Here is a 12,450-nt window from a genome sequence, read left to right as displayed (position 1 = left end):
GATGTGACTATTAAGTACTGAAAATTAATAGCAATATCCAATGTTGCGAATTAACGGGGGGAATGACGGGGATTCCCCCCACAGAAAAATTATCCCCGGCAAAAGAAAATGGAACTGAATTCATAAAGTTTTCTTAAGTGAAAAAAACACAACTAAAAAATCATTCGTGTCCTTTAATTGTCTAGTCTTCAAAGATTTCCATGCTTAAAAGAATGCAGCCTTGTGGATTAAAGAAGGACCATTCTGCAACTGACCAACCTCACTGAATATGTATTCAAATGTTCACAAGAAACTTGTAGGTTAGGTAGGTTAGGTGGACATTAAGTTTGAACCTGGCAATGGAAATTTGGATAAGTTTTCGGTGTTACTAGTTCGATAGCTCTTCTGTGTGCGAGTTTGGGTCATCTTAGAATGTAAATACACTGTTTATAAATTACGTCATAAATGTATTAAGGTTTAATGACCAACGTTCTAAGGTTCTTAGAACCGCAAGGCAATAGTTTAGTTTACTAACGGGTAACTTATATACATATTTGCACACCCAAGAAAACTAAATCGCAACTACGTCACTGAGTAGGTCAATGGCCACAGCAAGGGGGATTGGCACTTGTCCCACCGAGATATCTGGAAAAAGTTAATTTAATTCGAATGATGACATTGTAGCGATATTTTATTACAAGAATATTGTTTCCTTCGATTTACAAACTGTCAGTTACAACATTTTGACTGCCGTAACTAAAGTTTTGCACAATGGAAAATTTTGGGCGGTACGGAATTGAGAAGGAAATGTTAATAATCCTGACGTACGAGACTGAATGAAATTCTCCATTTCCCGATCAAATTTTCGAAATTTCCCGATGAAGTTTAAATCTCGAATTGTAGTACACAGTATTTCCTCTTCAAGTGATTGTTTTTGCACTTCTGGAATAAAAACTGTTAATTTCAAGAAATTTCAGACACTTATAATGCTGAAAATATCAAGGATTAGCCTATTTTAAGTAACACTCTTTGGAATTTCTCGGTGTTTGGGATTGTAAAAAGTCGGGATCTGACCTCGATAATTCACACCTCGTCATTTTCAATTATTACTTTTTTTTTACACTACCCTTTGGCACGTAAAAAATTGGATCAGAGGTAGCATGAAGAACAGTACATGAAGTGAAATCTGTTTGATATATATGTGCTTTGTGAAAAATTGCAAAAAGACAAAGAACTGTTCAACAAGGGAAAGAAAGCAAGGAGAATCCAGTTTCTATCTAAATAGCAGACTGGAGTCTGAACTAGTATACAGCGCCAAAGTATTTTAAATTCAATTTGAATTTTATGATTTGTAAAATAACATATTATAATACAGGGTGTGAGGGCTAGAGGTATACAAAAATATATGCTTATAAAGAAAGAACTATACCTTTTATGTTGTTGGGTAAATGCTCAATAGATAGAACATCTCCCCAAGATTTGATCGTCACCATTTCAAGGTCAGCAACGAGTCGTATAGATCGCGCATGCGCACAAATGTTCAATGTGACGCGCTCTGGCAAGCCTAGCAGCGTACGCCTAACAGTCAACATGTGGACGCCACAACGAAAGGTGGAGTGTGTGTTATGGTTAGCAGAGTTCAAATCAGTAACACGTGTTCAGCGGCGTGCAAGAAGAGAATGGAACGTGGACCCTCCCACTTTTCCTGGGCGTTGGATCGGAAGAGGAGGTCCCACTGCCTGGCCCCCTCGATCTCCAGATCTGACGCCGCTGGACTTCTTTGCATTGGGTTTATCAAGGACGTTGTGTACAGGACGAAAGTTCCAGATCCCGTCGACATGTTGACTGTCAGGCGTACGCTGCTAGACTTGACAGAGCGCGTCACATTGTGCGCATGCGCGATCTATACTACTCGGTGCTGACCTTGAAATGGCGACGATCAAATCTCGGGGAGATGTTCTATCGATTGAGCATTTACCCAACAACATAAAATATATAGTTCTTTCTTTATAAGCATATATTTTTGTATGTCTCTAGCCCGGACACCCTGTATCATATAATATAAATAATAAAGACAACAATAATATGGCAATCATAATAATAACAGAAACAACAATGATTCAAGTTTCTATGGTAAAGGTAAAAAAAGGTAAGTGCTCCCCTGTGCTTAGCACCACGCCATGAAGGCGTATAGGGGGTGTGGGGGTAACGCCCCACACTTTCTTGATCCGGTCATGAGTGGGGTAATGTGATCAGCATCACGCCCCTGACCGCCTTTACCCCCCAGGGTTTCCCCCAGGTACCCATGTTATTCGACGCTGGGTGGGCGCCGCTTCCATCGTTAGAAAAGTTCCCGGATTTGAACCGGCCGGGTATCGAACCCGGAACCTTGAGCATGGTAGTCAGACGCGTTACCGACTGAGCCACCGCGGCCACAAGTTTCTATGACTGAAGGGCAATATGTGAAATCTTACTATGCCCCCCCCCCCTGAGAAAAAATCCTGCGGGCGGCCCTGGAGTTGGCACCTCACCCAAAGCAAAATGTTTAATTCTCACAGTTGAAATATCACAAAATTAATGTGAAAGAGTCGTCAATCTTATTTGGGAACAATGATATAGCTGAATATTTTTTAAAAAAATCTTCATAATTCATTTTTATTCGCGTAAATTTCTTTTTCGGGCATTTGCTGTTCCACTCTGTCCATATTAAATTGTAACTTTTTTCAATTCTTTATCTTATTATACAAAATTGACATTCTTTAAGCAACATTTACATTAATTAAAGATTTGTTGTGCGTGTATATACGAACGATTAGATAAATGAAACTCTGAGAACTGTTTATCCACTCCATGTATTGTGAAACATTTGAGTAAAGAATCTTGCACTGAACTAGATTTTTCATGCTATTGTTAGTCACTAAAACAATATTGAAGTGTCTTGAAAATAAGAAGAATATAATATATTATGTCAGTTTCTCAATAAGGTGTACTGACAATGACGATAGCATTTGAAGCAGGGGGACGCAGTTGACAGAAAACACGAAAACCCTTCTAGAATTACCGTGAGAGATGAGAACAAATAAGAAATTGGTCAAATATTTAGAAGGAAGAGTGTTCTCTCCCCTTCGAGGTAGACTACATGAAAATTTCTACTAAATCAAATTGCTTTACTATGTTATTTATTCAGACATACATATCTGCGTCTGTAATTATTTTAGCTTGTATTTGTAGCTTAATATAATTGCAAAGTTAAAAATTGACAAACGAGTCAATCAAACGTTGCTGTTGATTGACTCGTTCCCAAGCGACATGTCTCGCGTGTCGCTTCGGTCTGAAAGCTTCCTGAGAGTCTGTTTCATTAGTGCATTGGCCTCTTCGATGGTGTAATAGTAACGTCGTCGCTTTGTAATCAAGGGGTCCTGGGTTCGACACCCGGTGGATGCACATAGTGGTTCGGATCCCACTTTAAACCAGGGTTGTTAAAGGGTTATATTGGGTTCCGTTGTAGGACCGGGACCTTTTTTCTCGCACAATTTAAATTCGGTCCAAGTTGCGTATTGTTTCATTGAAACAAGGTTCCTGTACCGTATTTGAATTGTTCCTGAAAAAAGGTTCCTTGACCGAATTTAAATTCTTCCGGGAAAAAGGTTCCTGGACCGAATTGAAATTCATTCTGGAAAAAAGGTTCCTGAACCGTATTTGAGTTGATCGGGAAAAAAAGGTTCCTGGGCCGAATTGAAATACTTAACAGATAAACAGGTTCTTTACGGTCCAGAACCCATTTACGCTTGCTGATTTTTCTCCTGGACCGGAATTGAATTTATTTAAAATTCCTGGACCTTTAATAACCAACCCTGCTTTAAACTGTAGGTCCAGTCCCAATTAGCCTATCTGTGCATAAAGTTAACTTAAAAGAAACACACACACACACACAAAATAATTAGTTCACCATCTTTGTCGTCGCAATTAACCCACAGAGGCAGAAAAATAATGGAAATGCAAACGGAAACAGAAACAAGGACGGTTATTTAGAAATCGAGATATTAACGAGAATTCTACGAGGATCTACATTCACGAAACTGTACGAAGTCTCGTCTCTGTATAGCCCCTGTTTGAATTTTTCTTATCTGCGTCAGTTTTCAGCTTAGCCATGATATGGAGACGCGATATGCCAGTCTTCTATCATCTCGTGTGTAAAGAAGCCTGTCTCGTTCTCGGTCTCGTATCGAGTTGTAAATGCCTGTCTTGTTCTCGTTTGCCGGTCTCGTCTCGAGTCTCGAACTATATGTACCGGGTGGTCCGTTTGAGATGTCAGAAAAGTAAACCTTTATACACAAGAGTTTAATGTACGTATCTGTGAGCAGTTTACTCTAATATAAGCAGAAAGGATGTAACTTTCGAGTGATTGGAGGTTTATCGACTTCAGCTGCGTGGCGGCAGTTAGCATGCATACTCGAAAATTTCGCATTCCATACGACATACTGTGTGCTGTGTGCGCCGCCATGTGGCTGAAGTCACTAAACCTCCACTCACTCGAAACTTACATCCTTTCTGCTTATATTACAACAAGCTGCTCGGAGATACGTACATTAACCGCTTGTGTATAGAGGTTTACTTTTATGACATCTCAAACGGATCACCCGGTATTACAGTCACGAACACTCTACGTTGTACGAGATCTCGTAACAACCGCACTGACTTTCGATGGACTCGTCATAACGCAGCGTCATAACGCAGCGTCATAACGCAGAAGTGTCCGTGACTGTACGTATAAATAACATATTCAGTGTGTCATCGCACCAACTTCCACTGCGTACAGGAATCATTAACGCAAACAAATTTTCTTAATATTTTTTTTTTGTTCGACGCCTCGTCTCGACGCTACCAACCCCTCGAAAAACAACATTCTTGTACCGAATATGCAGCCACGCTGTACTAACAAGTTCACAAATGCCTGTAATGCAATTACCACCGGCGGCTCCAGGGCGGTACGATGGTACGGCCGTACTCCCTGTTGCACGGACGCCGGGGCGACATGAAGGCAGAACGTAGCCGGATTTTATTTACTGAATGCATCCTTTGGGGTAAACTTGTTCTTGTTCTTGAGCATATTTGTTGCTAAGCAACTTCCACGTTGCAAAGTTCCGACTGAAACACTTTGGAGATATGTAAGAGGAAAAAATGCCAAAACATCGTTCCTTTTGTTTGCTGCTTCATCAACTGTCAACAAGCGCCCGGAACCAGTCCTCTTCCGTCAACAATCCCTTATAAGATCCATTCTCACTTTTATGAACTCAAAGGGCTACTGGACGTTTTTGAACATTTTAATAATCCGCAACAATAAGCATATACGGTATGCGCCAAAATATACAGTACTGAAACTCGCGCATCTCGAACACGTGGTTGCGTTTGTCGACGGGGCTTAGCTCCAGCTGCACGTGTTCGCAGTAGTGAAAAGGAAGTTGTGTTGTGCAGTTGTTGTTGGAAATGGGTCTCTCGACGGAGGAAAAAGTATTCATAGTTGAGCATTATTTCCGCTCATACGGAAGCGGTCGTGAAGGTGGACCGAGTTTTAAAAAGGTGATTGGTCTATATGCAACCCAAATGACAATCGTCCACTCCACATGCCCTAACCTAACGTAACCTTAGGTTTCCCGGCAGTTATGCAACCCAAAAGGCATGATTGTTATTTGGGTTGCATATAGACCAGTCACTATATTATAACATGTTTTGTTCATCTATTCATTTCAGTACTGTATATTTTGGCGCATACTGTACATAAACATTTTTTAAAAAATAATTCGTAGTATTGCTTCCCTTCGGATACTTAGTTGTGGTCTGGATCTTAACAGTTTGCATATTTCTGATTTTTTCTTTCTGGTTTTCCGTTTTCACATCCAATGAAAATGAGTACAGCAAAGAAAAACTGTCAGGGGCAGAAAATAGGAAAAGGCTACCTTGCGTCAGTCTACTTTCATGAATAATTTCCTGAAACGTTTGAAATCAGGTGAGTTATTGAAATCATTGAAAAACCGCCTACTTCTAGCGAATCATTTTTGTACACTTTTCCCGAACAGTATCAGTGTTTTTTTTTTTGTTTTTTTTTTATTTGAGTTTCGAAACTAGAGATATTGACACTTGAATTTTGGATACCATTAGTTATGTCAGGTTTAGTGTTGTTTTTGTCTTTGCTTCTCTCCTGGCTTTTTCTTTTGAAATCACAATAAAATATTGCTGCAAGAATTGGACATTTCTTGCTAAAACTACGTATAGTATTAGGTACGGCTAACAGCAACAACAAAACGAAACGTGAGTTAACCAACCTTCCGTCCGTGAAGTTAAGTTATTGAGAGACAATGAGAACACGTAACATTTCGCCCTTGAGAAGAAAAGTCTCAATGATCGATCATAAATAAGTTGACTTTCGTCTTTCGGAACACATATTGAAAAAATATTGTATGTAATACCTCGTATCATGTATTTGGTTTTATTATAACAAATACAAAAGACATTAACATTATAGAGGCATTAATTATATTGTTATTAATTTTATTATTATAGTGCCTCCTCGATGGCGCACTGGTAGTGTCGTCGGCTTGTAATCAAAGAGTCCCGGATTCGATACCCTGTAGGTCCAGTCCCGATTAGCCTTACTGTGCATAAAGTGGACTCAAAACACCAACTCAATCAATAAATATTTTAATTATTAAATATTAATAATTAAAATGTTAAAAGTTTCGTTAGAAGCATATAGAAATATGCCTGTGTAATATGGGATCCTTTTTACTAGTGCTGTATATTCCAAAAAGTTCTTACGTTCATTATACTGTATTATTAAACTTATAAACTTATAAAATAGTGTGTCAATATCGTCATACAGATACTAAGTACATATGAAATTGCTAGAAAAGGTTTAGTATAATACATTCTACTAGCAGAGAAATCCACGAGCAAATTTTATTGTACAAAATTATCAATGGATCAACGGAAAAGTAGGAAATTTTAAATTTATTGAAATTCAACGTGAACAAAAATAGGATACGTACTTACGCAAAAATAGTTGCACATTAGTCACGTCAATTGGTAAAGATATTGTAATATATAAAAGACGGTGTGAAACTGTAAAAACGATTTCATTTTGTATAAGTACAAGGGGGCGCTGTTGCTTAACGTACCCCTTGTTCACGAATCCTGAAACCGCCAGTGTCAATTACAATAAACAAAATGAGCCGGCTCGGTGCCCGAGTTCATTACACTCTGCCGTGGGTACCCGTGGAGCAAGGTCGGACATAACGGGAAGAAAACGAGTGGGCGGAGCAAAGCAGTGCCCGCTGCTGCAAACGGCTGGTGTCTGCAGCTGCGTTTCCCCCTCTTTTCACTCACATCCCCTCTCACGCGTATTGGTCGAGCCCTCTCGAGTTACTACTTGCGCAGATGACTTGCTTTCGTTCGTTTGCTCCATAGATTCCCGGGACAGAGTTTAAGTTGTCGACTTTCGATCTTGCCCCCAGAAGTTCCCGTGATCGAGTCCCGGCATGGGTGTTCTTTGTGAGAATCCCTTTATCAGTTTCATCAACTCATCCTCATCGTCGCTATTAACCAAAATGTTGCGGAAAAGCGACTATAAATAAACAAAAATACAATAAATATGTAGATATCGATTTGATGTCTCAATAATTAACAATTAAATTAAAAAGGAAATTTGGTTTGGTTAAGTTCACTTTATGCACAGATAGGCTAATGGGGACTAGACCTACAGTGCGATTCGAACCACTATGGGCCTCAAAACCTGAACTTCTTTATTACAAGGCGACGACGTTACATCGGGGAGGCCCAGATATGTATCAAATATCATCCAAAATCTCGAAACGTCTGTTCTCTGTTCGATTTCGAGACGAGAACGAGACTACCTATTTCTTCAACTTAAGCTAATAGCTACGAAGGAAAATTATATGAAATGGACGAAGCTATACTCGCAATGGACCCAGGCCGGGACACAAACCCATCAGCTTAACGCACCCCTTAATAAGGACATTGGTTTTTTACTTACGTCTGCAACCGAGCTGTATCGAGCACATGTCCCTTCGAGCAGCAAACAGCTGAGGATCGCAGCCGCCACACACACAGAGAACATCCTGGCTAACTCACACGCCATCCCGGCAGTGACATTTTATACCGCCATGTAGAAGCACCTGCTCCTGCAGTGAGCGACGGACTCTGAACTTGACAGCTGCTCTCCTCGGCCATCGAACTTCTCATTTTCACCTTGTTGCAGAATATTTTCGCTAATTGACGAGGCGAAGCGTTGTCTGCTAGTGACGGAAATCGCTGGAAACCTTGTGCGTCTGCTGCGACGCATATTAAAAAAATAATCAAACAGTCAACACCACCACAATAACCTGAAGCTGAGTGCCAAAAATTAACCGGATGGTCGAAATTTAGACCCCCACATGTATTACCTTTAAGGTCGATATTTCGACCAGCACCGCGCAACAGCAATTAATGCGCCATTTCTTGAAAACTACACATTTTTCAGTTCTGTCTTTTTTCATATTTAGTATACATATGAAGATATGATATACTCGAATTACAAAACTATATATCCATTGTTACTACTTTTGAGAAGCGAAATTGGAAGAAGTCCTTATTTTCCCTTCGTTTGCACTGTATTATTATGGGATAGATTTATAAAAGTGTATAAAAAATAACTTCTTAACTATTGCATCTTTTTCAAAAATTTAAATTTTACAAGCAAGAATGAGTAAAGAGCATTTTAAGCAAAGTCCGATAATTAAGGATTCGCGGCGGACGCGGGGGCAAAGGTACACGACAGCATCTAACGCGCTATTTCTTCAAAACTATATACTATACTTTAGTTCTGTCTTTTTTTCCCATTAGTTTACTCTAAAGGTACTATGAACACAATTTCTCGTATTTACCCTTATCCTAGAATTGAAAGATCCGTTTTTCATTCGATGGAGTAGTTGGTTAGCGCACAGGTCTATCGTCCCCCAATCATTTTCGGGGGCGTGTGGTCCGATGAGTGTCAACAAACTCGGTTGCGCAGTAAAAGCTGAAGGGATCACATCGCTCTCCCGAAGCAACGTTGCCAAGCGTACTTTTGTTTTTGCCAGTTGTCTTTATATGGCTGTGTCCGCCTGCATTCCGACCTGTGGTTGGTCCTTCCGGAAACTTCATCGTTCAGGACCGCGTGATCTTCAACCACCGCTGATTTCTGGTGCCGACAATACCGTTGCCCAAGAAGATTCTATCTCTCTCTTTACAGTACGTTAGGCAACATGTGGTGGACCCAACGCTCATTTGTTTCGTCCCGCGAACAACATTCGGTACCTTGTGACTCGAAAATGCCCGATCTCGGTCGAAGATAATTCTACTGATTGCTGATTCGCCGTTTCCAACCGCCAGTTGGAGTTGCGTTCAGTAAAGAAGTAGTAATGTTGAATAAACAAAGAAATAGTGACTTAAAATGTAATGAATTATTGCGTAATATTAAAATGAGGAAAATCTAAGTAAACAAAACTTAAATAGAAATTATTTTGAATGCAGGAACGGAATGAGGATTGCCTTAAATCAAGTTTGACATTAATTCTTGAAGCTTTCCTGGCGGCCAATGGCTCGGGATATCAGCCAGGTGATTTCCGGATAGGATTTCGAGAGCTAACATTACTGAAGATGAGAGTGACGTTAGCTCTTGAAAGCTCGGAAGCCAATTCGGTAATCACCTGGCTGATATCCGGAGAAAACTTAATCAAGTTTGGCAGTATTTTTTAAAAATCTTATCTTCCGTCGCTTTTTGCAGCTTTTGACCAACTTTGACAATGAGAATAAACTGTGACTACTGTCTGTTCCAGGAATCTGCAGCAACAGAACGAAAACAAGTTCTCTGCGCAAGGAGTGACTCGAAATGAGTCGACCAATGAACACGTGGAGGGAGCAATGCGACTGCAGCTACTATCCGTTTGCAACAGCGTTCACTGCTTTGCTCCGCCCACTCTCTTTCTCCCCTTCTCTACCATTATGCACGGTCTTGTTCCACAGACTTCTGGGACGTAGTGTAGATGAAATTGATGACGGTTCAATCAGAAAGAAGTCCAAAGCGAGAACTCCAATCCGGAACCTTCGGCAGCGAGATCGTGAGTCGCCACTCATCGCGGTTGGCCACCGAGGTGGTCGAACCAAGTCTGAAACAGTTCAGTTTCAAACTGTCCCTACAAGAAGAAAAGTCTGAGACCGGTGTTGTATGGTTGTCTAACCGTCTGCCTCGCAAACACGTCTTGCGCACATCGTTCGTCTTCTGGTTATTACTATTATGTGCTGCTGCTGTCGGTGGCTGTGAGAAACCGATCCTTCAGTGCGGTGGCTATGTGGTCAACCATTCCTAACACGGTACTGTAACATCTGTTTGTACGAGTATTATCTGTGGGTAAAGGCTGGTCCACACGTAATGTTTTGTCCTGTCTTGCATGATCATGCCAGACGGATGAGGCAAAACATTACGTGTGGACGCAAGTTGGATGTGTTGCATGAAGTGAATGGGGTTTGATGACCGCTCGAAACACGGATGAGCTGGAGCTTTGTTTTGAAGCAAAAGGGAAGACAAGTTGTTGCGTGTAGACGCCCATCCATCTATAACCTGTCCCAGCTAACTGTGGAGCAAGGCCGCGCATAGTGTCAGAGAAGCGAGGGAAAACTATTGGCCAGAGCGAAACGGTAGACACTGATGGGAAGCCTGACTTCAGTCGATTTCCCCCACTCTACGCAATTCCGTTCCTCTCGCGTGTTCATTGGTGGAGCCGTCTCGCGCCACTACTTGCGCAGAGACTTGTTTTCGTTTGCCTGCTCCACAGTTAGCTGGGACGGGGTATAAACGGTCAAACTTATCCGTGGCGCTTTTGGAACGACAGAAGAAAATACTGAGAGAAAGCATGAATAGTGTAGAGGCGTGTCTTGCGTCAGTATTATCTGTCAAACGTACCTTATCATGCAAGACTGACAAGACATTTCGTGTGGACCAGGCTTTAGGACAGGCAGTCCCTTCCTATTCAATGCAAATATCCGTGTTGGCAGGTGAGTCAAGGTCGGCGAACTCGGGTTCGCCCCGTAGGTGAAGTTCGGCGAAGATTTGTCGCATGTGTTTGGGAAATTACCCGCTTACACCGGCAACGATTTATAGGAGGCAGGCAGCATGGTGTCGCGAATGTTGTTACATCTTCGCTGGTGCAGGAAAGCGAGAAAAAATCCAATCGCCCTTATGATCTAGCCTGCAGCAGCAACTTCCTAGAAAGCAGTTTATAACAAAAATGCAACCCTTAGTTGTGCACAACGCAAAACAGAAGGCACGCGTATTTGATCGACAACGGTGGCTAGGTTGTTTGGGATTTATATCAGAATAGGCAGTTAAATTGTGACAGCCCTTGACGTGGAAAATGTTAGCTGGATTGATGTTTGGTCGATCTTTAGGGTTAGCTTATTAGATAATAATAATAATATCAGATAATAATTGGCAGAACTAGAGTCGTCCACCATGTTGGGAAAACGCACACATTTGGAAATGTAAAGGAACAATTTCACGAAATGAAAAATCGCTGAAAAACTTGAAATGATTTCCTAAACAACACACTAAAAGTCCTCTAGGAAATCCTAATGGAAGTTCGTCCACCGTATTGGAATGAGTGAATGAATAATTTGATTTATATTACTTCGTGTTTCTGCCACTTTTGGCTAATTTTGAAGATGAGGATGAAAGGTAAAAAGATGAAATTTATGAATGCACAATTACAAACACACAACACGAGCCCCCACAGAGAATTATACGGACTGTAAGTCCAATTGCCAGAGCCTCGTTAGTCTGCAAATTTTAGTTCAAGGTGTACTAAACAATGAAAATTGATTCATAAGTTGCCTAGTACCACCAGGGTAGGTTTGCAAAGTTTTATTTTTTAAGTTCATAGATAGGATAATCGAGACTAGGTTCTAAGCTTAAAACGGGGCTCAAACCACTGAACTGTACCTTTCTTCTGTCTGCAATCGATCAGGAATGGTTCACAGAATTTATTGTAGAATTTCAAAAGTGTAAGAAATAGCAGAATAAGTCACTTTCATTATTTGCTAAAAATGCCATTCTAGATATTGCTCATAATTTCTGCTCACCTTTGAGTTTTTAAGGCCACTTTATGCACAGAGGGTAATCGGAACTGGACCTACAGTTTAAAGTTGCCTCCACCTTGTATCGGACCACTTGATTACAAGGCGACGACGGTACCACTACGCCACTTTTAAAATTAATGTAAAGCCCCTAACTCCTCTTTCTCTGGTTTTCTTACTATATTAGTTTTACTCATTTTTCTATTTTCACGTTGAAGCTGGACAAACACAAACGTAGATTCGAACCCTGGACCGCACTATTGGAGAAGTCCTGCTTACTTTTGGTCTCTAGTTTTATTTCCTTTA

General features: G+C 40.8%; 1 protein-coding gene across 1 annotated transcript in view; it reads right to left on the bottom strand.

Moving 5' to 3' along the window:
* The window catches only part of LOC145995700 (A disintegrin and metalloproteinase with thrombospondin motifs adt-1-like), a 69,759-nt gene extending 61,650 nt beyond the window's left edge, over nucleotides 1-8,109 (bottom strand). Inside the window, exon 1 of the mRNA XM_083132014.1 lies at nucleotides 8,030-8,109. The gene's annotated coding sequence lies outside the window, so the exon portion shown is untranslated. The remainder of the gene's footprint in view (nucleotides 1-8,029) is intronic.
* Nucleotides 8,110-12,450: the final 4,341 nt, after the last annotated feature.

Source organism: Lepisma saccharinum, chromosome 1, assembly GCF_977018435.1.
Source record: "Lepisma saccharinum chromosome 1, izLepSacc3.1, whole genome shotgun sequence".
Lineage (NCBI taxonomy): Eukaryota > Metazoa > Arthropoda > Insecta > Zygentoma > Lepismatidae > Lepisma > Lepisma saccharinum.
The sequence above is the reverse complement of the archived record's forward strand: the minus strand, read 5'-3'. Positions and strand labels throughout refer to the sequence as shown.